Below are 22947 nucleotides of genomic sequence, written 5' to 3'. Positions count from 1 at the left end.
ATTCTATGATTCTATGACTACATGGGCCACCGGCCTGATCTAGAAACCATGTGTTGTTCTTATATATGCTTTTTACTCGACCCTTTAAGTTCAGAAGAGATCATACCTAGGCACAGCTGCCCTGCAGGAAAGATTCAGCCAGACTGTTTCCAGCTTGGCAAGCAAGGCTAGCCCTAATTCACACAAATGGGTATGGTGGTAAAATTATGCCTGGACTGTACCACTTTGTCCTTAAGGCAAGCACTCCACAGTTCAATAGCATGCCGATGTACAGAACTAGCACATTCGGGGGAAAGGTTAGGTTAGAAGTGGTCAGTCTTGGGGAGAGAGATGCTTTCAGTCGTGCAGTTCCACACACCCCTCCGGTCCAAACTGATACAATCCAGGAAGTGTTACTGCCCCGTCTTCTGCGTGCGCAAATGTGCGGGTCAAGAAGGTCCCAAATAAATCAAATGGCATTTTCCCTAAGACAACATCTTCGAGGCCACTGTCTTGAGTTAGACTCAATTTAGACTTCCCACTCAAGCTATCATTATGGATGTTTAGTGATAACATAAAAACATTAAAAATGGGTAAACTATGTTTTGTGATACAGCTAACAAATCTGAATGTGCAAACCTAGGTTTGCATTTTTAGCAAATACTGGTTTGTGCTAAGCATTTAATTGGTGCAATTTTCTAAACTGACCAACTGGAGTTATGGCAATTTCTTCACCTTAAGAGGCTGCTTGTGTGCCATGGAGAAAGGAGTGAAATGCATTATGAGATGATGGAAAATGAAATCATGCATGCAGCTTAAACCATGGTTTGCCTGCTGTACTGTTGGAAGAGCAACCCATGGTTGGAGTTCCAGACTAGGGCTGGTGCAAGGCATGGTTTGGTGTGAAATCTAAGTTGAGTCTTCCTTGGTACTTCCAATATCTCCCTTTTTCTTGTCATTTAGGGACACAATCCCAAGAATTGTGTCTGGTGGGGGGCAAGGGGGGGACTGAAGGGAGGGAAAGGAAGCAGCTAGATGAACCCCTCTTGAAAAGTGGTTGGGAAAGTGGACAATAGACGCCTTTAAAAAAAACAAAACAGGCGTGTTCTCAGGCATTTGGAGTTGTTTGAAGTCTCTTTCCTATACTTCAGTGAACAAACGGAGAAGCTTCTGTTTTTATATAAATCCCTGGCATGAACTGGAAGATGTTGCAACTCATCTGTATGTGATACTTTGTGTTCTGAGGCCTCCTGGTTTGGAAGAGCCGCGGCTTGCCATCTGCCGCTTGTGGTTGCCTGTAAGAATACATTAATGGGCTCTTTTCCAACCTCTCTCTTAATTAGATGATCTTCTTTCAGCCGGCTCGCCAATGAATTATTCACAGCCGCGTGGCCCGAGGGAGCGGTTACCTTGATAGGAAGCGTGCTTAAAGATGATGGAGCTATTTTGTACAGTGCCCAAGGAGAACACTCCCTTCTTGGGTGTTTGAGGGCTTCTCTGTGTCTGTCAGGCTGCTGGAGCGTGGAGGAGGAGGACATTTATATCCTACCTTTCCTCCTCTAAGGAGCTCTAAGGTGGTTCTTCCCTCTCCATTTTATCCTCACAACAACCCTGTGAGGTAGGTTCGGCCGAGAGATGGTGACAGTCCAGTTGGGCCTGAAGCAGGTGTTTTGGTTCAGACCAGGAAGGCTCCAAGGCAGTGAGCATGGGAAACGAGGAAGAGCCCAGGCAGCGAGGCTGTTGGCAAAGAACATCCTCCCTGTCAGCATGTGTAGCCGGGATGGTGTAGTGGTTAGAGGGTTGAACTAAGACCGGGGAGACCAGGGTTCAAATCCCCACTCACCTGTGAAGGTCACTGGGTGACTAGCCATATCCACACCTTGCTTATAAAGCACCTTGCATTCATGCCACTTTAACAGTCATGGCTTTCCCCAAAGAATCCTGGGAAGTGTAGCTTGTTAAGGAGAGGCGTTATGTATGTATGTATGGACTACCTTTAAGTCAATCTCGACTTCTGGGCGACCCTACGAATAGGGTTTTCATGGTAAGCGGTATGCAGAGGGGTTTATCATTGCCTTCCTCTGAGGCTGAGAGGCAGTGACTGGCCCAAGGTCACCCAGTGAGCTTCATGGCTGTGTGGGGATTTGAACCCTGGTCTCTCAGGTCATAGGAGACTCTTATTCCCCCTCACAGAGCTACAATTCCCAGAGTGGTTTAACAATCCATCCCCTTTCCCAGGGAACTGCCTCCCTCCCTCCCTCCCTCTCCCTCCCCCCCTCTCTCTCCCCCTCCCTCCCTCCCTCCCTCCCTCTCTCTCTCTCTCTCTCTCTCTCTCTCTCTCTCTCTCTCCCTCCCCCTCCCTCCCTCCCTCCCTCTCTCTCCCTCCCTCCCTCCCTCCCTCTCCCTCTCCCTCTCCCTCCCTCCCTCCCTCTCCCTCTCCCTCTCCCTCCCTCTCCCTCCCTCTCCCTCCCTCCCTCCCTCTCTCTCTCCCTCCCTCTCTCTCCCCCTCCCTCTCCCTCTCCTGATCTTTGAACCCAAGATAAATATTTTTGGGACCCACCCTATTTCTTCAAACTGTTTTTAATACTGTACCTTAAATTGCATTACCCTGCCCTGGGACCTTATGATGAAAGGGGAGTAATACTTTGAAATAATGTGTGTGTGTGTGATGTCTCAGTTCCAACTTTCTCTTAAGATGTCATTGTCCTTATCGCTGTCCCAGCCCTTTTGGTTGCTAAACAGCAGGTTGATCATTAATTCTCCCTTCCTAACAAAGGCAGGCTAGCCCTTACTGGATCTCCTGCTGGAACGCTGGACCTTTTGCTGGCCAGGTAGGTGAGGATGCCTTGACTTGAATCCAGTGAAACAGCACCTTGCTTATTACTCCAGCACCATCATTGCCACTGGAGGAGTGTGTCTGTGTGTGTGAGAGAAAACAGCATGAGGTGTGCATTAGATTTGCTGTTTTCATTTTTGACCCGGTAGCAGTGGGTGAGCAGGAAAGAGGGCAGCGGTGGTGACGAGGGCTGGGCTGGGCTCATGCAGCTTGGCTGCCGCGATACTGATCAGCTGTGGCAGACAGACAGTTGGCGCTGTCTTGCCGGGCATTTCCTGGTGAGGAAGGGAGTGTCGCCGCGTCTTTGCTGAGCTGGTGAACTGTAGCTGGGAGTGATGGGTTGCAGCAGGTAAGAAGCGAAAGGGGGGGGGGAGGTTATGTTGATGCTTCTTTGAAATGTGGCGTGGGGACTGGCTGTGGCTGCACTGTAAGGCTTGGGTCTCCACTTGCTGCCCCAGCCACTCCAGGATCTTGGAGAGATGTTTCGATCCAAGAAGGAAGGGCTGTACAGAATGCTCTGCCTGCAGGAGGCATCTCCAGCGAAGTAGGAAGTTGTCTTGTACTGTGTTGGACCATTGGTCCATCTAGTTTAGGATTGTCTACACTGACTGACAGCAGCTTGGCAGGGTTAGATGCAGGGGACATTCCCAGCCCTACCAGGAGATGTCAGGGATTGAACGCATGCAAAGGAGATGCTCTAACTACTGAGCTGCGGTCCTTCCCATATATTTTATGCATACTTACACACGGTTCAGTATAGGGTAGTTCTGTGTGTTTGTTGTGTGCTTTTTATCTTTCAAAATGAGGAACAGCTCTGCTGTCCTTGCGGCAACTCTCTCTCTCTCTCTCTGGGGAAAAGTAGGGAAAGTGAGGAAATTCCATCCCTGCGCATAAGCCTCCTTTAACAAAACAAAGCCCTCACTCTCATAGGCTTGCATCTGGCCGTCTGGGACCCCCTCAACTGGCACAAAAGGATCAAGGATGTAAGAACTGCCAGTTTCGAAAAGTGTGTTTCCTTTCTCTGAGGGGGAAGCATATTTGCGCAGGGCAAGCGGGCCGTAGCTCGGGGGCATAGCACCTGCCTTGCGTGCAGAAGGGCCTAGGGTCAATCCCCAGCACCTCCCGGTGGAGCGGAAAGTGCTCTCTGCCGGAAAGCCTGCAGAGCTGCTGCCAGCCAGTGCAGACAATACTGAGCTCAGAGGGGCCAGTGGTCTGGCGTAGTATGCACTTCCTATGTTCCGTCTAGGAAGGAAACTATTTTTTTTAAATGAAAATATGCTTTTTACCTTTACAGCTGGTGGGGGGAACCTCAGCCCCTCGAAGCCTCTCTAATCCGATCTTAGGGATTCTCCTTAGGTCACTCCCCCTCTCCCCAGGCCACTTCCCATCATAGTGCCTTCTTTGCACCCTCCTGGAATGTTTTTGCCTGGCTGAATGATGGAGAGGGGGTGTGTGAGCGTGTGCAGAACCGAGCCTGCTGCACAAAGGTAAAATTTATTTTCATTGCTGTGCCCGCTTTTGCCCCATCCACCACTTTCATGTGGCCCCCGGAAGGTTGCTCAGAAGGGAATATGGCCCTTTGCAGCTATGAAGAAACTTTTGCTTTACAAGCATTAAGCAATGAGGTATAATGAATGATTAGAAAACCTTACGATGATGGCACTACAAAGCACACACCCAATGACAAGGACTGTAACAGCCAAGCACACTTGATGAGACAATGTTAAAGTGTGACTGTCCTGGATGAGTGGCTGTCCAGCTTCTGCTGAACACCTACAATGAATGACAATCCATCATTTTCCGAGACAGCCGCTGTCAAACAGATTGCACTGTCGTTGCCCCCTTTAACTTGTTGATCAAGAATTAGAGGTTTTTCTCTCCCTCCCCCCAACCCTTGCATCTAACCTAACCTGCGTGAGGCGGGGGAATGAAACTGCCATTCCCTGTTGTGTTGAGAATTAGTTGTGGGGAACTTTTGGGCCTCTGAACTACATCTCCCATCAGCCCCAGCAAGCATGGTTCAGTGGCCAGGGATGATGGGAGTTGTAGTTCAGTGACATCTGGAGGGCCAAATTCTAAGCCCCACACCCGGCTTAGAAGCACAAGGGGGAATGCTGCTTCTGATTTACAATTAATAGCAGGTTCATTTAATAATTTTAACAGCAGGCCCCTGTGGAAAGGGAGCTATTGGCCTCTGTCAGTTGCAGCGTTATTACGGGTGCAAATCGGAAGTCTGTTCAGCGGAGATTCTACCGCTCATCACTTTCTCTGCTGCCCCCATCTTCCCAGCTGGACAGCAGCCAGGAAATTTCCTTTGCAACCAGATTAATTGCTGCACATCATCTGACCCTTGCAGCGTCCAATGGCACAACATTTTCTCATCTAGGGGGAGGAAATTGCTTTATTTCTTTTTTATTTTATTTTTTGCTTTTCCAACTGGAGCATAGACTTCAAAAGGGAGGGAGGCGTGTTAGTAACCTGGGCTGTGACTCGTCCGTGAAAGAGAGACGTCATTATGGAATGTGGCGCTGGGCCATATTCAAGTTAAGCCTTTCCTCCAGAGATCCTTTTCTTTTGTGTGTGTGTCTTCTCAACAAAGCATGCTTCCTTTTCCCTGCTCCCTAGCAGCTCACTCCTACGGGGTGGTGCCTTGTATGTTCTGGGGCAGCGTATTTCATTAGAGGAAATCCTTTCTGCCTAGTCTTAAGAGCTCTCTAAGGCCAATGAATCTGTGCAAGTGGAGCCTGTCGCAAAATGTTAGCAATGCAATCTGCTCCTGTTCAGGATGCCAGCCAGCCAGCCATAACCGTTTCCAGGATATTCCATTCCTTCTCATTTCTCTTCCTCTGCGGTTCTCCCCCTCCAACAGTCAAATCACCATTCCGTACCGCTGAGCATGCTCAGTCCCAGGGGTTGCTGGTGTCCGTTGGCACTGGTGGGACAGAAGCCAGGGAGCCCCTACGGTAGTTGGAGCCAGAGTCAATGTCCCCATCCTCCTCCCTGCTTAGGGGCAACACTGAGGCTAAACCAGCATGGCCACTCCCTGGACTGGTTGTAAGTAGGAAGGCAGGCAGGTGGAGGTTAGTGGGGCAATGCCCCATTCTCCCCAATAGACCAACCTCCACTGCTCAATCCTCATTGGGCTGTTCTGAATCTCTTCTCCTACCCCCTCTTTTCAAGTGGACATGGCATACTTAGGTTAATTAATTTCAAGGGGTCTACTAGAGAGCCGGTGTGGTGTAGTGGTTAAGGTGCTGGACTACGACCTGGGAGACCAGGGTTCGAATCCCCACACAGCCAAGAAGCTCCCTGGGTGACCTTGGGCCAGTCGCTGCCTCCCTTACCATGAAAATCCTGTTCATAGGGTCGCCATAAGTCGGGATCGACTTGAAGGCAGTCCGTTTCATTTTCACTCTGAGTAGGACTTGAGTTGCATACAACCCAAAGGCTGAATGCATACACACCATCCACTTAGAGCACATGGCTTCCCCCAAAGAGTCTTCAGGACGGTAAGTTTACCCCTCATAACTACAATTCCCAGCACCCTTGACAAAAGACACTTCCCAGGATTCTTTGGGGTAAGTCACGTGCTTTAAATGGATGGTGTGTATATGCGGCTTAAAATACTGCCATTGCTCTAATGTGCAAGCACCCGCTCTGCCCTTGACAGGGTCTTTGCAGGTGAAGTGTTTGTAACTTTGTGACAGAGCGCATGCTTTGCATCCCAAAGGTCCCAGGCATAGTGCCTGGGCATCTCCTATTTTAAAAAAAGGCCAGAGCGTGATAGGAAAGGTCTCTGCTTGAGACCCCGGAGCATTGCTGCTAGCCGGAATTAAGCCTTTAAAGTGCCACAAGCCTGAGATGTGGCATGAGTTCCCCGAAGGAGAATTTTGCTCAAGGCCATAGAATTGAGGGGGGCCATCTAGTCTAAGGCCCTGCTTGATGCAAGAAATCCAGAAGCGGAAGGGCAGGATATAAATGTAATAATTTGTTTTGTTTGGAGACCTGTAGAAATATGGAAAAGGTGTTAAGGTCTTCAGACCATTAAGTAATGGATGGTGGGTGTTTATCTTTCCAACATCTCCTCCCAGGCCTTTAAAACTATTCCTTCTTGGTGTTTATTGATCTAATGCTGCTACGTATGCAGGTTTTGCCGGAGCTTTTTTTGGGGAGGGGGGGGTTGCAGGTTTTTTATTGATTTTTTTATTGATTGTTTTCAAGTTGATTCATTTTAAAAAATAATTCTGAGCTGCCCAGAGGAGATGGTTGATTGAGGAGCATGTAAGTGCCAAAGTAGATGATAAATACAGTAGCTAAAATTTCCACAAAACTCTCTGGAAGTGATAATTACGCACACCATTGTTATATTGTTATAGACAGAGGATCTGAAAGTATGGGGCATGTCAGAGCATGTGATGTAAGCCCCCCCCCCAGTGGAAGGTTTTGGAAACTTGACATGGGCGTCTCTCCCCCCAACTCCCAATTCGATTATACCAAAGAGGTGGACAAATTATATAGATTTTGCCTTCCTGGGATCATAGCTGCCATGGGGCAGTACAGTACAATTGTGGACTCTGGTCTTTATCCAGCGATAGTCCTACTCAGAGTAGACCCATTGAAAATAAAGGACTAATTTGGGTTTATTAATTTTAATGGGTCTACTCTGAGTAAAATTTGGCTACAGCCCTCTGAATTTAATGGTCTTACCAGGGTGGGAGGGCCTTTAGATCAGGGGTGGGGGCCAAGTTTGACAGGTGGGTGATCTCACAGTGACATCAGGTGACCTGTTTGAAATCAAACTGTGCAAGCAAAAACATGTGCACAGTCAGTGCTTCCCAAGCGCAGGCAATCAGTTGATAGTTGGAATATGCTGCCCAAGGGGCTTGCGAAGCAGCACCGATCAGCTGATTGGCAAATTCCATTTGCCCAAGCCCTGACTGCCACACACCTGAGGTCATGTATGCTTGTTAAGGGTGCTGAGAGTTGTGAGGAAACTACCTATTCCCCATCACAGAGCTACAGTTCCCAGAGTGGTTTAACAGTCCATTCCTCTTCCCAGGGAACTCTGGAATTGTAGCTCCATGAGGGAGAAATCAGGGGTTTCCTAACAACTCTCAGCACCCTTAAACTACAGTTCCTAGGATTCTTTGGGAGAAGCCATGACTGTTTAAAACGGTATCATAGCGCTTTAAATGTATAGTGCAGATGTGGCCTTTAAGAATGAAAGAGAGAGCGATCCAGGTGAGTCCAGGTAAGGACCTGAACCCAGATCTTCTGGTCCTAGTCTGACATATAGGTAGGGATGGCCAAATCTGTCATTTTTGGTTTCCCTCAGTTGAAATTCAGTTCTCCACATCAGTCTGTGATTTTAAGTCCTCATGAAAATGTATTAGCATGTTAGTGTGAATTTCTCCTGATATACACATTTTTGTATGCAGTTTTGCCTAATATGCACATTTCTGCATTTTTTTACCCATATATGCATTTAAATGCACACTTTACCTTTGTATATGCATTTTTGTACAAGTTACGTGGCTGCATTGCCAAATGTGAAGAAGCATGAATTCCAAAGGATGGCTGCGTTTGGGTTCATGTATTGCTTGAGAAAGTGCTAATTAGATGAGTTTGTCTTGAAATGTGAACTGAATTGAATTTCTACCCTATCCCTACATATGGATTTTCTTATCCGAGTGAAATAATGATATTGATATATAACACTTAAGAAGTGCCTAAAAATTCTAAGCACTGCACATACATTAAAAGGTAACCCAGTCCCTGCTGGCAGGCTCACAATTGCATAGATGTTATCCAAAAGGAAAATGTGATGTGGAGGGAAGAGGAAAGACAAGGAGAGACTAGAGACTCTCCTTTCATTTTTGTGTTTGTATTTAATAATCTATGCGGGTAGCTCATGCCTCTGCCAAATCCTCACCAGCTATTACGAACTCAAAGATCTGATTGTAGGATTTTATTCCATCACTGCCACCACCTCCAGAGTCTTGGCTGTTTGATTCTTTTCTGATATTTTAGACCAAGGGCAGGCAATGCCTGCTTCTGCAAAGACAATCATCTCTCTGTTTTGACCACTGTGGGTGAAATCCTTGATGCGTAATGTTATCGCTTACTTACAGAGGGCCTTTGGGATTGTTCCCCCTCCCCACGCGAATTCGGCTGGGGGGAGAGGTTAATGTGTCACTGTTCAGCATTCTCCGATGATGAGAACTTGGAAAAGAGGAGGGAGATGGGGAGTTTTCTGTTTCCACGGTGTGGTTTTTGGATGATCCTGAAACCAGGCGCTATGCCAAGGTGTGGCATCTGTGGACCTCCTGATGTGGTTGGATTCCCACCTCCCATCAGCCCCAGCCGGCTTGGCCAATGGTTAGGGATGATTAGACTCTAAATCTAAACTAAGTGCAACAGCGCTCTCTCCACTTGTGATTCCCAGCAACTGGCATTTGGAGGCAAGGTGCCTGACAGTGGAGGTGGAACGTAGCCATTGCGGCTAGTAGCCACTGATAGCCTTACCCTCCATGAATTTGCCTCATCTTCTTTTAAAGCCCTCCAAGTTGGTGGTCATCACTATAATAATAATAATAATAATTTAATTTATGTGTCGCCTATCTGGCCTGTGGCCACTCTAGGCGACGTACATCTCGGTTACAATAAAATACATCATAGTAATACAATACAAACGATAAAAACTATAAACAATGACAGTTCAGAGTAATGGGCAATTTGTCATAGAGATTAACCCTCCCCGGAAGTCCCGAAGGCCTGTCTGAAAAGCCAGGTCTTCAAGGCCTGGCGGAATACATTCAGGGATGGGGCATGCCGAAGATCATACGGGAGGGAGTTCCAGAGAGTGGGGGCCGCCACTGAGAATGCCCTCTCTCTAGTCCCCACCAACCTAGCTGTTTTAGTTGGCGGGACTGAGAGAAGGTCCTGTGTGGCTGATCTTGTCGGGCGGCATAATTGGTGGCGTTGGAGGCGCTCCATCAGATAAACTGGGCCGAGACTGTGTAGGGATTTAAAGGTTAATACCAACACCTTGAACTGGGCTCGGAAAACAACTGGAAGCCAGTGCAGGTCAAATAGCACTGGTGTGATATGCTCCTGGCGGCGACAGTTTGTAAGTAGTCGAGCCGCCGCATATATAACATGTGGGAGTGAGTTCCATAGTTTAACTATTAACTAAAAGCACTTTGTTTGTTCCAAATCATCCACTGGATGGCCTCGGGGTAGAGTATTATGAGAGAGGGAGAAAACAAATTCCCTATCCATTCTCTCTACACCGTGCATAATCTTATACACCTCTATCATGTCCCCTCTCAACTCACTTTATTTTAATTTTAAAAAAAGGTAGTAAGCTTTCCTCATAGGGGACTTCCTCCAGCTCTTTGATCATTTCTGTTGCCCCCTTCTGAAGCTTTTCTAGCTCAATAATAATGTTGGGAGTTGTAGTCCAACAGCACCCGGAGGGCACTGAGTTCACTATCCCTGTCCCATCTCCTTGACATGATAGGTGACCAGTAATTTAATCTGCTGGGTTTGTATCTCAGTGAATGCAGATAAATCTTAAAGAGAAGGGCTTGTTCCACTGGATATGTGTGTGCTGTGGATGAAGAGCATCTAGAGCCTTAGCCTGGAGGCATCTCTGAGTGCTTTGTGTGAAGGCTTCCTTGTTGGATCAGGCCAATGGGTCCACTTATTCCAGGAACTTTTCGCCAGTTGAGTTGCCAGCCTCTGGGAAGGCCTTCATGCAAGGCTTCAGAGCTACAGACCTCACCTGCTCCTCTCCACAGCATCTCTGTCTTTTTTTTTTTTTAATAATTTTTATTCAAATTTTTCCAAAAACAAACAAAACAAAGTCAAAAAGACATAACAATACAACAACAAAAAATAAAAATAAAATAGTTGACTTCCGATTTGTCGCAGATCAGCTATAAGTATATAATATACATCAAACCTGTCCCTTAATGTATACATACAGAATCCCTTTTCTCCATAAGCTGTCTTAATTAATCGTCAAATCCCAGTATCATCATTTTATTTTGATCTTTCAACAAAAAGTCTAAGAGAGGCTTCCATTCCTTAAGAAATGTATCTGTCGATTTTTCTCTAAGTAAACATGTCAATTTATCCATTTCTACTAAGTCCATTAATTTCAATAGCCATTCTTCCATTGTTGGTGTTGATTCCATTTTCCACTTTTGTGCATATAATAATCTTGCTGCTGTAATCATATACAATATTATTCTTCCATATTTCTTTTCTATTTGTTTATCCATAAAACCCAATAAAAAAAATTCTGGTTTTGACTGAATATTTATCTTTAGAATTTTTTGCATCTTCCTACCTATCTGTGCCCAAAATGATTTTGCCTTTTTACACAACCACCACATATGATAAAATGATCCTTCTTGTTGTTTACATTTCCAACAAACATTAGAAACATTACTATACATTTTTGACAACTTTTCTGGAGTCATGTACCAACGGTACATCATTTTATAAAAATTTTCTTTAAGATTATAACATAGTGTAAATTTCAAACCTTTTTTCTACATATTTTCCCATTGATCCATTTGTATGTTATAACCAAAATTTTTTGCCCACTTTACCATACACTCTTTTACTTGTTCTTCCTCCATATCCATTTTCAATAAGAGTTTATACATTTTCGCAATTATATTTTCATCATTTGTACACAATCCTATTTCAAAATCAGATTTACTTATTTCAAACCCATACATTTTCTTGTCCATTTTATATCTTTCTAACAATTGTAAATAGGCGAACCATTGAAAACTATATCCTTCCTTTGTCAGTTGTTCTCTCTCTTTCATTATATATTCTCCATGTACATTTTCTAATAGTTCTTGATAAGTTAACCATTTCTCTTTTCCAGCCATTTCTCTTCTATAAAAGGGATGAGGAACCTCTGGCCTAGCAGCCAACTGTGGCCCTTCAGGCCTCTCTATCTAGCCTTTGGGACTCTCCTTGGGCTACATACATCTCTCGCCAGCCCCTCTTTGTACCCCTTTGAGTGGTTTTTTTGCCTTGCTGGGATCACAGAATCATAAAATAGTAGCTTTGGAAGGGGCCTGTAAGGCCATCAAGTCCGACCCCCTGCTCAGTGCAGGAATCAAAATCAAAGCATCCCCGACAGGTGGCTGTCCAGCTGCCTCTTGAATGCCTCCAGTGTTGGAGAGCCCACTACCTCCCTAGGAAATTGGGTCCACTCTAACAGGAAGTTTTTCCTGATGTTCAGCCAAAATCTGGCTTCCTGCAACTTGAGCCCGTTATTACGTGTCCTGCACTGTGGAACAATCAGGAAGAGATCCTGGCCCTCCTCTGTGTGACAACCTTTCAAGTACCTGAAGAGAGCTATCCTATCTCCCTTCACTCTTCTCTTCTCCAGGCTAAACATGCCCAGTTCTTTCAGTTTCTCCTCATAGGGCTTTGTTTCCAGTCCCCTGCTCATCCATGTTGCCCTCTTCCAAACCTGTTCAGGTTTATCTGCATCCTTCTTAAAGGGTGATGTTCAGAGTGGGACGCAGTACTCAAGATGAGGCCTAACCTGGGCTTCGCATGATTTGGAAACTATATTTCTATTAATGCAGCTTAAAATCGCATTTGCCTTTTTTGCAGCCACATCGCACTGTTGGCTCACATTCAGCTAGTGATCAACAACAATTCCAAACTCCTTCTCACTTGTCATATTGCTGAGCCAAGTATCCCCCACCTTATAACTCTGCACTTGGTTTCTTATTCCTAGGTGTAGAACTTTTCACTTATCCCTGTTAAATTTCATTCTGTTGTTACCAGCCCAGTGCCAAGATCACTTTGAATTTTGTTTAATCCTCCAGGGGTTTCGCTATCCCTCCCAGTTTGGTATCATCTGCCAATTGTTGGCTTGTATTCAGCTTGTGATCAGCAACAATTCCAAGATCCTTCTCGCATGTAGTATTGCTGAGCCAGGTATCTTTGCTGCCCTGTGCACCTGCTGGGAGAAAGGGCAGGATATAAATCAAATAATAAATAAATAAATAATCTTATAATGGTGCCTTAACTCTGATCATGCTTTTTGCTTGCCTCAATGGAAGATAGAAAGGAGTCTGCCTTGCAAAGGCAAAATTCACATTTATTGCCTGCTTTTGCCTCTTACTCCACCCATCACCGACATATGGCCCTCAGAAGGCTGCCTAGAAAGGAACGTGGCCCCCAGGCTGGAAAAGGTTCCTTACTCCTCCCTAACGTGCTTTGCTTGGGTTGCCAACCATTACTTTTTGACATTATACTTTTGCCAGAAGCCTGAGAAATGTATTTCTACTTTTCTGTCAAAAAAAGAGGAAGCGAGGCAGAATCTGACCACAGTATTGAGGATGGGAAAAGAGGTCCTCCCTGCTTTGAGTCTCATGCAATAGATGAGGCTTCTGGACTATTTAAATTTCCAGCCCTTCCTTAAGGTATAATGTACGGGTGAAGAGATGATTTGCACCTTTGCAGCCAGTCAGATGTTATTGTTTGTAGCCCAAGGCCATTACAATGTGAATCACAAAATAAAATATTTGTAAAACAGGACTATTAATCCAGGTTTGTTTTTTTAAAATATATACATTAAAAAAAAAAAAGGCAACCATCAAAATGGCCAAGTTTCCCAAATCGTTGAGATCAGGTGTGGGGCAACCTTTGGGCCTCCAGATGTTGCTGAACTACAACTCCCATCAGCCCCAGCAAGAATGGCCAATGGCCAGGGATGATGGGAGTTCAGAAACATCTTCCCTTATATACCCAGTCAGTCACTGCACTCTGCAGGCGAGGGCCTCCTGCAGATATCACCTTATCAGGAGGTCCGTTCTGTACAACATAGGAAACAAACCTTTAGTGTAGTGGCACCTACCTTTTGGAATTCCCTCCCCTTAAATATTAGACAGGCACCATCTCTTTTATCTTTTCGGCGCCTACTGAAGACCTTCCTCTTTGAACAACCCTTTTAAGTTGAGAACTTATCCCATTCTGCATCTGTGTTGGAATTGCTTTTTAATATGTTTTTAAACCTTTTTTTAAATATATATATATGTTTTTAAACCTTTTTTTAAAGATATTTTTAAACTTTTATAAAAATGTTTTAAAAGATGTTTTGTTTTAATATATTTTAAAGTCTGTTTTTATGATGTTTTAAAGTGTTTTTAGTGCTTTTGTTTGCCACCATGGAGGAAGGGTGGGATATAAATAAAATAAATAAATAAAACTGGAGGGCCAAAGATTCCTCCCCCACCTCATTTAGATTAAGTAAGTATCCTTGGTAGTCAACAAAACTTTGGGTAAAAAAAAAAGTAACCTGTAACTGTTTTGCTGTTAGTGAATTTAAAGCTATCTTAGATATACTGTAATGACTCTTGTCTACATTGGCCAGCAACCATTTGATTTAAAGATAATCTGGTTGACCTTCTAGAAAATTCTGAAAAAGAGAAATAAATCTATCCCTAGGGGAGTTGTATAAAGGACAATACAGAATATAGTGTCTTCAATCTGGTGTGATCCACATGGCTTGTTAAAAAAACAAAGCACAAAACTAATCAGAAAACTTATCCGAGTAAACACAGGAAAGTTTTATGCACATTACATGCATACGATCTTGCAAAGTTGTAAAGTCAGCCCTGAACATATCACTCTTATATGAGGAGAGATGTTCCACATTTAGCAGCTCCCGATGAAAATGTGTAACCTTTTCCTCCTAGATGAGGCAAAGTGATTATTTCTGCGCCAATGTATCGTTTCTAATATAGCAGCAGGACTAGAAACTTGTGTGTATTTTAATTAAAAGTGAAGGACCTCCTCCACTCCTCCCAGGCCATTAGACTGCGCTAAATCCTCACAGCACAATAGGTGCTGTACAGTGGATTAGTGTCCTTTTAGGAGAGAAACAATGGAGAAATGTTTATTGAAAAAAAATGTCCTGAGAAACACAGCCTTGTCCTAATTTGCTTTCCATCCAAATTATGATGGGTTGTTTTTTTTTTTGTCTTTTAAGTAAAAGATATTTCTGGTTGTAATTTGAACATAGCATATTTGAGGTCAAACCTTCCTAAACATCTAGCTTTGGGATAAAGGCTGAAACATGTGGCAATTGTGATTTTATGTTCAGTTTGTTTCCTGTTGACTTTATTATTTTTTTTTTAAAAAAAGATCTGCTTCAGTCGATGTAGGATGTAGAGTTTAGGGGGTAGGGATGAATCTGGGCTCTGAGTCTTCATGATCCTTTTTGAATACTGGCATTATTTTCTGGCAGGCAAATAAATCTGGATTTTTATTTTTATTTTTTGCTTTAGGATGTTGGGAAATGTTCACATGGCAGGAACTGTTTTGCTTTAAAGCCTTGACCGTCAGATCTGCTCGGCTCAGCAGTTCTGTACATTTGCCTGTATCTCTGTGTGTTGTTTTCCCAAAGCTCCCAACGGTTCGTTTGACGTCATGGTTAAAAAAGAAGAAGAAGAAGAAAAGAAAAAAGAAGCAAGCTTGTGCCCCGAGAGGTTCAGCTAGTTACAGTATAAGTAGAACAACAAATAATACTGAGCTTGGCAGGGATTTTCTGAGGCTGCGCATGCGTGGAAATAGATTTACATATGCTTTGGGTCTGCTTTGGTTCAGACCAAGGCTATGGATTTAATTCTAAGCCTGGAGTTTTTAATTGCCTCTGGAACATGATATTCAGAGTTCAGATTCTGCTCTTTAGAATGTGTGAAGAAGTAATTGAGGAGGGTACCATGGAGCATGGACAGAGCACTTTTTGCTCATTGGTAGGGATGGGCAGCTCTATCAGGTTTGGTCCTCTCAGTGTCTCATTTTTCCAGTCTTAAATTCAGTTCTCCGCAGCAATTTGTGATTGCCTCAGGAAATTTAGTCAGTGTTTTTGTGCAAATTTCTCCTTACATTTTTGTATGCAGCTTTGACTAAAGTACACATCTTTGGAAGCAGGTTGTTCCTAATGCATTTTTGTATGCTAGTGTCACTAATGGATCCATTTCAATGCACGCGTCGCCCTAATGTATGCATTTTTGTAAACATTGGTTGGTTGGAAAATTGCATGGCAAAATTCAGATGAGTTCAAAGGGTAGCTGTGTTTCCGTTCACATATTGAATCAAGAAGTCCAAATGAGGTAATTTCTCATTCAAATGCAAACAAAATCAAGCATTGTTTTCAACAAAATCCTGACCAGAGTAGACCCATTGAAATTAATGAACATAATTTAGTCATGTCTATTAACTTCAATAGGTCCACTCTGCCTAGGGATAGCATTGAATATAGGGTTGCCAGGTTCATGGCCTGAGACTGATCCTGTATCTTTAGGAGAAGAGAAAGTCAGCCAAGTGCAGGTGTTCTTGCAACTCTGTAATGGGAAAAACCACAAGGTGGAATTCTCCCTTCCTCCTGCACAGCTTTTAAAGATACAGAAGACTTGATTGAATACCTGATTGAATACCATCCTATATTCCTCCCCCATCCTTACTCCTCAATTTTTATACCTCTTCCCCACCCCACCCAAAGACATCTTTCCAAGAGTTCAAGGTGGATATTTGTTTTTTTTCACTCTCCCCCCATATGTTAACCTAACAACAACCCTGTGAGGTAGGTTAGGCTGAGAGTGTGTGTGTGCAAGTGTGATTGGCCCCAGGTCACCCAGTGAAACTCATGGCTGTGCAGGAAATTAAAACTCCCACACCACACTGGTTCAGAAATAGGCCTGCTAGGCCCCATAAGGCACAGACCTGAGGTGTCTGCGGGTGGAGCCTGAGAGGAAGGGGGTTGGTCCTTGGGAGACCAACATCTCACCCCTGATGTGTTAATCTTCCTTTTGCAATGCTGAAAACCAGGCAATTTAACAGGTGGGACTTTCAGAGCAGAGAGTGTGTCATTAGGCAGGTTCAAAGCCTGGTCCCTTCTCACTGTAGAAATTGTTTTATTTATGTACACTCCATACAAAATTACAACATCAGTAAAAAACATCCATAAGCAGTGGCTGGTAAAAAGAAAATTCCTGTTTCAAAGGCCTGTCTAAATGACACTGCTTTTAGGCGATGTCTGTTTTGACTTTCAAACGTCTGGTGAAAACCTTTCTCTGCACCAGGCTTATGCAGACAATTTAGAGTATATTTTCTGTAATAGTTAGTTAATGACTTCTGATTTTCAATGTTTACATGGTTATATTGTATATGTTTAGGTGTGAATGAGTGTGTGAGTGTGTGTGTATGTGGTGTTTTTTATCATGTGCCTGGGAGAGAGGACTTTTCACCGAGTGGGGAGACTTGCGGGGCCCCCAATTAGCGTAGTGACGGGTAGCGGGAGGTATGGTGGTGGGAGAAGGACATGCCAGGTAAGGGGAACTCGGCCCAGACAATTAGTGGCTGTGCCCTGTTCCGGTCCTTCTCACATCCACAGGGTTGCTGGATGTCATCTCAGCCAGCTCTCGGATCTCCAAGTGCTGCTTTTAAATGCCAGATCGGTACATAATAAAATCTCCCTTGTCCATGATTTAATTGTGGAGGAGGGGCCGGTCTGGCATGTATAACCGAGACTTGGGTGGGTGAGCAGGGAGGAGTTACTCTCTCCCAGCTCTGCCCACCTGGGTATATGGTTCAGCACTATGGTAGATCCGAGGGTTGGGGAGGTGGGGTTGCTGTGGTCTATAGGAGTTCTTTCTCTCTCGTCAAGCACCCTGTCCATGTGACTACTGGTCTGGAGTGTCTTCACCTTGTCTTGGGCCATAGGGACAGACTGGGAATTTTGTTGGTGTACCGCCCACCCTGCTGCCCAACAGCTTCCCTAACTGAGCTGACAGAACTGGTCTCGGAGGCATTGTTGAGATCCCCTAGACTATTGGTACTGGGGGATGTCAATATCCACGCCGAGGCTGCTTTATCAGGGGCGGCTCAGGACTTCATGGCCTCCATGACAACCATGGGGCTGTCCCAATTTGTTACTGGCCCAACACATGTGTCGGGACATACTCTAGATCTGATTTTTGCCACTGGACATGGAGAAGGTGATCTGGAGCTGGGGAATTTTTCATCTATTCCTTTGTCATGGACAGATCACCGCTTGTTGAAGTTTAGACTCACAGTGGCCTTTCCCCTCTGCAAGGGTGGGGGATCCATTAAGTTGGTCCGCCCCCGGAGACTGATGGATCCTGAAGGTTTTCAAAAGGCTCTGGGGATTTTTCCGGCTGAGAAGACTGGCGCTCCTGTCGAGGCCCTGGTCGAACTGTGGAGCACGGAAATGACCCGGGCCATTGACACGATCGTTCCTGCGCGCCCCCTCCTATGTAGAGCTCATACAGCTCCGTGGTATACCCCGGAGCTGAGAGTGACGAAACAAGAGAGGAGGCGGCTTGAGTGCAGATGGAGACGAACTCCTGACGGATGCAATCTTGCACTGGTGAGGGCCTTCACTAAGCAGTACTCAGAAGCGGTGAGAGCAGCAAAGAAGCGATATTTTGCTGCTACTATCAAGTCATCTCTCTGCCGCCCGGCAGAGCTTTTTAAGGTTGTCCGAGGGCTATTACATTCTGGTCCTCGGGACATTATAGAGTCATCGGAAGCTCGCTGCAATGAGTTTGCTAGGCACTTCCAGGACAAGATCTTATGCATCCGCCAGGACTTAGACTCCAATATTACAGCAGTTGAACCTAATGAGGCATCCAGAACACAGTCTTGTCCTCATTTATTGGATGAGTTCCAATTGGTGCAGCTTGAGGAAGTTGACAAGGTGCTTGGACTGGTGCGTGCGACCACTTCTGCTCTGGATCCTTGCCCCTCTTGGCTGGTAAAATCTAGCAGGGATGGAACAGCCGGCTGGGCCAGGGAAGTGATAAATGCCTCCTTACGAGAGGGAGTGGTCCCCAGCTGCCTGAAAGAGGTGGCTGTTAGACCACTTCTAAAGAAGTCTTCCTTGGATCCAGAAAACCTAAATAACCTTAGGCCGGTAGCGAATGTTCCATTCCTGGGCAAGGTCTTAGAGCGGGTGGTTGCTAACCAGCTCCAGACACTCTTGGATGAAACCAATTATCTAGATCCATTTCAATCCGGTTTCAGGCCCGGTTTTGGTACAGAGACAGCCTTGGTCACCCTGTATGATGACCTATGTCGGGAGAGGGACGGGGGGAGTGTAACCCTGTTGATTCTCCTTGATCTCTCAGCTGCTTTTGATACCATCGACCATGGTATCCTTCTGGAGCGACTTATGGAGTTGGGAGTTGGAAGTACTGCCTGGCAGTGACTTCGCTCCTACTTGGTAGGTCGGCTCCAGAAGGTAGTGCTTGGGGAGCATTGCTCGATACCCTGGGTTCTCCAGTATGGGGTGCCGCAGGGGTCAGTTCTGTCCCCCATGCTCTTTAACATCTACATGCAGCCTCTGGGTGCGGTCATCAGGAGTTTTGGAGTGCGTTGTCATCAGTATGCTGATGACACACAGCTCTACTTCTCCTTTTCACCTTCTTCAGGTGAGGCTGTCAATGTACTAAACCGTTGCCTGGCCGCGATAATGGACTGGATGAGAGCTAGTAAATTGAAACTCAATCCAGACAAGACTGAGATGCTGTTGGTGAGCGGTTTCTCTGATCAGATGGTGGATACTCAACCTGTCCTGGACGGGGTTACACTCCCCCTGAAGGAGCAGGTTCGTAGTCTGGGAGTTCTTTTAGATCCTTCATTGTCACTTGAGGCCCAGGTAGCCTTGGTGGCACGAAGTGCGTTCTACCAACTTCGGTTGGTAGCTCAGCTACGTCCCTATCTGGGCAGCGACGACCTCGCTTCAGTTATCCACGCTCTGGTAACCTCAAGACTGGACTACTGCAATGCGCTCTACGTGGGGCTACCTTTGAAGACGGTTCGGAAACTGCAGCTCGTGCAAAACGCTGCAGCCCGATTGTTGACTAGGACCAAACGATCCGAACATATAACACCTGTTCTGGCCCGTTTGCACTGGCTGCCTATATGTTTCCGGGCCAGATTCAAAGTGTTGGTCTTGACCTATAAAGCCTTACACAGCGCGGGTCCGCAATACCTGATGGAACGCCTCTCCCGATATGAACCTACCCGTACACTGCGTGCAACATCGAAGGCCCTCCTCCGGGTCCCGACTCATAGAGAGGCTCGGAGGATGATGACAAGATCTAGGGCCTTCTCAGTGGTGGCCCCCGAACTATGGAACAGTCTCCCTGACGAGGTGCGCCTGGCGCCAACATTGCTTTCTTTTCGGCGCCGGGTTAAAATGTACCTCTTTTCCCAGGCATTTTAATATATTTTAGTATATTTATAACACTCTGGTATACTAAATTAATTGTGTAATAAGTTTTTAGCTTTGAGAATTGTTATTTTGTGTGTGGTAATTATTATGTGATTTTATCTTATTGTATTTTTATATTTATGTTGTTCACTGCCCAGAGAGCCGTTGGCTGTGGGCGGTATAGAAACTGAATAAAATAATAATAATAATAATAATAATAATAATAATAATACTCACCTGATTTTTTAAAATGAATAGCGGTATGCAGATATCTTTATAAATAAATAAATGAAAGCAGGGATGATTCCTGCTGATCCTGTATTGGTAGGGAGTTCCACAGGGCACAGCCTGCTATGCTAAAGACTAAGGCTGCAATCCAATACACACATTGAACCCAATGGAGCTTACTTCTGAGTAGACATGTATTGGATTGCAGCCCAAGTCCCTAATTTTCAGGACCCATCTTATTCCAGTGACTGTAATTTTTTTTAACTGTTTTTAATATTTTAAATTGTTGTGACCTGCCCTGGGACCTGCTGATAAAGGGCAGGTGGTGGTGGTAGTGATATTATTATTATTATTATTATTATTATTATTATTATTATTATTATTGCTGACAGAACATCAGGGTCAGAGAACCACAAATGCCCCATCAGAGGAGGATCTTGGTGACTGAGGTGGAGCATAAAGAATCAAATGTTCCTTAAGGTACTTTAGGGCGCACGTTTTTTAGGACTTTGTGAATTAACACAAGAACCTTGAACCTGGCCTGGCAGCAAACTGGCAACCTGTGCAACTCTCTCATCAGAGGAATAACATGTTACCAGTAGCCTGTTCCTGTGAGCGGTCTGGCCACTGCATTCTGCACTAGTTGCAGCTTCTGGACCTGATGCAAGGTAGCCCCTCATAAAGCACACTGCAGTGATCAAGTCTTGAGGTTACTAGTGTGGTAACCTTTGGACAGGAAGCCCCAGTTATACTTGACGACCACCTCCTATGGTCAAGCGGTCGCCAGTCACCAGGTTATTTGGGCCTCTAATGATAGACGAAGATCAAGGAGCATCCATAGCAGGATTTCAAAGGTGGGGCAGAGCCACACCAAATCAAGATGGCTGCTTGACTTGAGAGCTCCCCAGGTAGCCATTGCAATGACTGTTTATTTCAGTGCCTCAAGCATACATTCAACACTCTAAAGGACATGAATTGATAGAGAATATGGGTATTATCCAAAACAAAAACTGCTGACCTTATACTTCAAAAACTGCTGACCTTATATGGGTAGATAAGGCCTTCCCCAGATCCGACTCTGGGAACAGTAATGGCAGAGGGCAGAGGACAGTAATGGCAGAGGACAGGAAACTGACAGGACTCTTGTCAGTTTCATTGGACTGACAAGGTGTAGGGATGCCTTCAAGGGACCAAGGTTGATGTATTTCTGTTCTTGACATGATAAGAGGATTTGATTGAGTTATCATACTCCTGTTTAACATGTTACGTGTATGAATTTTCTTTCTTTTATCCCAAAAAATCTGTTTGGGGTTGGGGTGGGAAGTGAGGTGGGGTGAGTTGCTTTCTCTTGTTTAATTGTATTCACTGTTATTTTTCTTACTTTTCTGCTTGTTACTTTTGTAAACTCAATAAAAATATTTGGGGCGGGGGGGGGAAGGAAAGACTTCAAGGATCTCAGTGAAAGCTCTGCTCCACCTCCAGCTATCTCCACATCAGCGCACCTCCAGTATGATCCTTAATTTTTAAAAGAAAGTTAAAGTTTAACTTTTTTAAAAGGTGAAACTCTTTTTTTTCAGTGGCTGCATTCCAACCAAAAGAAGGAAGTTTATTTATTTATTTATTTATTTATTATAATACTTCTATTCCTGTGATACATTGCAATTACTGGAATTGCTTAAGGGTTTTTTTTGTTACAAGAACTGATATTTAACAAGTGGGACCTGCAACGGAATGTTGCACTCTGGAGTGTTCCAGTTTAGCCAGCCAGCCATGCCCCTTTCCATTGTACTCCATTTACATATCCCTCCCCCCTGTGTTCCACACACAAACACACCCAGCTGTCAGGCAGTATTCTATGGTCACTGAACTTGCTCCGTCCTCATTCGGTTGTGTTTTTCTTTTGGGGGGGGGGTCCACACCACAGGATTTTTCCCTAGAGATATATACCCTTACCGTGTTAGCATAAGTGTGTTCTATATATTTATACTATAAATTGCAAAAAAAAAAAAAGCAAAATGAATGCATTTTATAAATATTTAAAATGGCATTAAAAATCAAAAGGCGAGCCAAATGCTGCAACCTCTATACATCATTCGAAATTGGCACTATTTTGCACTTTTAAAATTTCTCCTCTCTTTAAGTAGCTAGCTGGAGCCATAAGCTTGGAACGTTGTGCACATTCTCTTTTTAAAAAATGTGTGCTCCTGCATTTTTCCAGCTCTTTTGGATCCTCTGTGTATTAACAGGTTCCTGTTCTCTGTAAAATGTTGGGGAATGTGCAGTTTCCCTCCGGTGTCTATCCTGGTCCAAAAATGCAGAGCAATTTATGGTAAAAAAACCCTCTCTCTCTCTCCCCCAGTGAGAGCTTTTTAATGTTTGGGAGACCTGTTCTGTGTTTGTGACCATCATTTTCTCTCTCAACCCCCCGCCCCCTTTTCAGTATTTTGAAAGCCTTTTGTTTCTTTCCCAGAAGTCGGTTTTGTAACAACCCCCAGCCGTTTCAGCCAAAATTTACCGTTTTACTTAGAAGACTGGGCAGGAAATGACAAAAATGTGATTTGCTCAGGGTTGGGGGGGAAGGAAAGGGGTGGGGCTTCCATGGAACAACCAACCTCGT

At 44.8% G+C, this 22947-nt stretch overlaps 1 protein-coding gene across 1 annotated transcript in view; it reads left to right on the top strand.

Annotated features, from left to right (window-relative positions):
• Positions 1–22947, top strand: part of KSR1 (kinase suppressor of ras 1) — a 158993-nt gene that overhangs the window by 25188 nt on the left and 110858 nt on the right. The gene's annotated exons all lie outside the window — the stretch shown is intronic.

Source organism: Rhineura floridana, chromosome 21 (assembly GCF_030035675.1).
Source record: "Rhineura floridana isolate rRhiFlo1 chromosome 21, rRhiFlo1.hap2, whole genome shotgun sequence".
NCBI lineage: Eukaryota > Metazoa > Chordata > Lepidosauria > Squamata > Rhineuridae > Rhineura > Rhineura floridana.
This window is presented reverse-complemented; position numbering and strand designations above follow the sequence as displayed.